The 4318-nt window shown below is 42.6% G+C and overlaps 1 pseudogene; it reads right to left on the bottom strand.

Annotated features, from left to right (window-relative positions):
• Positions 1–2917: 2917 nt before the first annotated feature.
• On the bottom strand, positions 2918–4055 carry LOC108539181 (protein SGT1 homolog pseudogene; annotated as a pseudogene).
• Between the last annotated feature and the right edge of the window lie 263 nt (positions 4056–4318).

Raw genomic sequence — 4318 nt, 5'->3', positions numbered from 1 at the left:
AAAATTAGTTCAGGACCCACGTGAATGACAGTCACAAAATTTAATATCCTTTTTTTTTTCTTTTTCTTTTGAGACGGAGTCTTGCTCTGTTGCCTGGGCTGGAGTGTAGTGGCGCAATCTTGGCTCACTGCAACCTCTGCCTCCTGGGTTCAAACTATTCTCCCACCTCAGCCTCCCAAATAGCTGGGATTACAGGCTCCTGCCACCACGCCCAGCTAATTTTTTGTATTTTTTAGTAGAAACAGGATTTCACTATGTTGGCCAGGCTGGTCTCAAACTCCTGACCTTGTGATCTGCCCGCCCTGGCCTCCCATCCCAAAGTGTTGGGATTATAGGCATGAGCCACCACACCCGGCCCAATATCCATTTTCATATGTGACTCTGCCAAAGGTCAGTGTAAAACATAAGCTCCTTAAAAGTAGAAGCACACTTCTGTGGTTTCCTACACAGACTAGAGCAATATCTCACATAGGCAGTAGGTGATTAATAGGTATTTGTTAAAGAAACACAGCTTTCAACATTTTAAATCTGCTTCTCCAGACCCCCACCTTTCCTGTTGGTAGGTCACTTTGCTGATGAAGCCAACTCTTTTCCAGCTCCCACAAACAGGGGACTTTTCCTGCATGATCTAGGTCCTAGAGTCTAGGACAAGACCCACTTCAGGCAGGCTTGCTGGGAAATGCCTGCCCTGGCCTCTCCCGACAGTAGGTGGGCTATTACTGCTCCAGCCCACTGTCAAACCCACTTTGGGTCCAGAAATCAGTCATGTAAGATTTGCAGCAGGATTCTGTTTCCCAGGAAGCCCAAACTATAATTACGTACAATATAAAAATCTGCTTTCTTTAACTTCTAAATCAAAACAGGGTAAAAGACTCTATAAAAAAAATCATTCAATTAAAAGTTCTCAACTGTGAATATGAAACTTTAGGGCTGACATTGTGATTAAGAGCCATCAAGATTAAGCAAGTTTCGTTGCCCAAAACTCAAACCAACATTTATGCTCCCTTCTCTTGGTGCGTTACAATCCATCCCAACTCACCTCTCATCACTCTCACACTCATCCTCCTTTTCCTCTTAGAAAACAACACCACACTCTGCACAATTCCTGCAGACTGCTAACGCTAGAAGCACACATGGCTCTACTGAGCCCCCAGAAAATCACTTTAGTTTTGATAGTTACTACTTAAAATATTGTCCCCACCCCCACTTCCTCGAGTCACTGTCCAATCTGCTTTAACAATCACTCAGTGGATCTGACAGTTCATCAGACTGGAAGAACTATACCTCAAGGGAAGAGACACTAGCTTTTCCCCCCTGTGGAGGATCTGACAAAACCCCACTCTCCCCTTCACATGCTGAAGGAACTAGCTCTAGGTCCCCAGAATGCCAACCCTTGGAAAAGAAGATAAAAAAAGAAGAAGAAAAAAAAAAAAAAAAAAAAAAGGAAAGGAAAAGAAAGGAGTAAACATTTTCTTCAAGCACCAAGTTACAACAAGCTATGCAAGACTGCGCATTAAAATTTGTCAAGCCATAGATCCTGTGAGTTAAAGAAATCTAAACCAAATATCTGAAATAGTTTAACCCTTATTAAAAAAGGCTAAAATGAGGGTAAATCCAGTCAGTCACCATTTGTCAAAGAAAAATAAATTTGCAAAGTAGCTTCACAGTAAACATTTGAAAAATTTGCTTAAAAAATCCAATAATGATACAAAAAGTTACTCAGGTGTGGTGGCACATGCCTGTAATCCCAGCTACTTGGAAGGCTGAGGCAGAAGAATCACTTGAACCTTGGAGGCGGAGGTTGCAGTGAGCTGAGATCATGCCATTGCACTCCAGCCTGGGAAACAAGAGCAAAACTCTGTCTCCAAAAAAATAAACAAATAAAAATGAAAATAAAAATTAAAAAAAAATGTAATTTTTTTTTTTTTTGATATGGAGTTTCGTGCTTGTCACCCAGGCTGGAGTGCAATGGCATGATCTCTGCTCACTGCAACCTCCACTTCCCGGGTGCAAGCGATTCTCCTGCCTCAGCCTCCCGAGTAGCTAGGACTACAGGGATGCACCACCACACCCGCCTAATTTTGTTGTTTTAGTAGAGATGGGGTTTCACCATATTAGCCAAGCTGGTCTCGAACTCCTGACCTCAGGTGATCTGCCTGCCTTGGACTCCGAAAGTGATGGGATTACGGTCGTGAGCCACCATACCCAGCTAATAATGTAATTTCTTTCAACAAACTGAATATGGGAAAGTATATACTAAATATCTATTTTTTTTTTTGTAATGGTCCTTGGAGAGCAGGGCTACCCCACAGGCAGTATGCCCAGAGTAGCCGAGATTTTTAAATTTCAAGAGGCCAGGCATGGTGGCTCATGCCAGTAATCCCAGAACTAAGGGAGGCTGAGGCAGGCCCATCACCTGAGATTAGGAGTTCGAGACCAGCCTGGCTAGCACGGTGAAACCCCGTCACTACTAAAAATACAAAAATTAGCTGGGCGTGGTGGTGTATGCCTGTAGTCCCAGTTACTCAGGAGGCCAAGTCAGGAGAATCGCTTGAACCCAGGAGGCAGAGGTTGCAGTGAGAGATCACGCCACTGCACTCCAACCTGGAAAACACAGCAAGACTCTGTCTCGAAAAAAAAAGTAAAATAAAATTTCTAAAGAAAAAAATTCATGCCAATTTGTCTACAATAATCCAAAAATGTTAAATTTGCCAACCTTCAACTTTTTTTTTTTTTTTTTTTTTTTTGGGATAGGGTTTTTTGTTCTTGTTGCTCAGGCGGGGGGGCCATAGCATGATCTTGGCTCACTGCAACCTCTGCCTCCCGGGTTCAAGCAATTCTCCTGCCTTGGCCTTCCGAGTAGCTGAGATTACAGGCCCATGCCTGGCTAATTTTTGTGTGTTTTTTTTTTTGTGAGAACAAATTAATTTATTTAGCACTTTTTCCATTCCTTATCATCAGGAGGATTGATTTCAACTTCCTTTTCACCTACATCAGACCAGTTGGCACTCAAAACTGTACCACCAGACTCCATAAAGGATTTGTTCATGGCACATTTCATGAGAACCATCTGAATAGATCTGCTGAAATAACATTTAAAGCTGCATTTCCCTCCAACTTTTCATTCTTTTCTTCTTCTTTGATTTCACCCACTAATTTATCCCAGTTTCTTGTATAAGGAGATGATGATGGATATAGATAGGCTCTTTACACCTGCTATGAATCGTTTTGGCATAGGCACATCTCCTTGCCCCTCTAGCTTTTCCCATCTCACAGCCTCTGGCTTTTTCAGTTTAATTTCAATCTTTGTTGAAACTACTTTCAATGTGCTCTGTTCTGGTATTACAGGATGAAGTTCCAGTTTCAAATTGTGATCCTCCCCAGAAGGAAGTTTAACCAAAGCAGATCACTCTTTCTGAAAAGTCCACATTTACATCATTCTTCTGAACATTCTTGATCATAAGTGTAATGACTACTTGAGATTGATACCAGTCACATTTGATTTTTGACTGATGCGTCCACACCTCAGATTCTGAACCATTCTGAGCTTCTTGACATCTTTTAATCCAGACACTGAAATTAGCATCTGCACTAATTTTTGTCCTTCTGTAAAAATTTCTAGGGCAGCAGCATAGTTTTTTTCATAATATTCACATATTCCTTTTCTCAACATAGCAGTGTAATTATTTGGATTGAGTTCGACAGACTTCTTTGCATCAGCAACAGCAACACAGTAATTCCGAAGAAGAATGTGACAATAACCTCTTTGACACGAATATTGTGCATCATCTGGTTTCTGTTCCAAAGCCTTAGTCAGCAACTCTAACACCGCTTGGGGGTCCTCGTCTATTACAGCATCCAAGCAGCTTTGGAAAAACCTCTGGGATGTTGCAGGTCCTGCTGCAGCTGCTGCCATCTCTCATAGTCACTGTTGCTGCCACCGGAGCTGCTACTATCGCGGTTACCACCTCCACCACTGCCCAAGGGGGAAACTTCTCAATTTTTGTATTTTTAGTAGAGAAGGGGTTTCTCCATGTTGGTCAGGCTGGTCTTGAACTCCCGACCTCAGGTGATCTGCCTGCCTTGGCCTCCCAAAGTGCTGGGATTACAGGCGTGAGCCACTGTGCCCGGCCAACTTTCAACTCTTAACAGAAGTTTAGATGTTCAATTAGTTTTTAATTTTGTCTTCTGTAAACATTTTGCTAATAACAGTTCTGTGCAAAAAGAATCTTACTGACGCCGGGCGCGGTAGCTCAAGCCTGTAATCCCAGCACTTTGGGAGGCCGAGATGGGCGGATCACGAGGTCAGGAGATCGAG

Source organism: Rhinopithecus bieti, unplaced genomic scaffold, assembly GCF_001698545.2.
Source record: "Rhinopithecus bieti isolate Rb0 unplaced genomic scaffold, ASM169854v2 scaffold_17429, whole genome shotgun sequence".
Lineage (NCBI taxonomy): Eukaryota > Metazoa > Chordata > Mammalia > Primates > Cercopithecidae > Rhinopithecus > Rhinopithecus bieti.
This window is presented reverse-complemented; position numbering and strand designations above follow the sequence as displayed.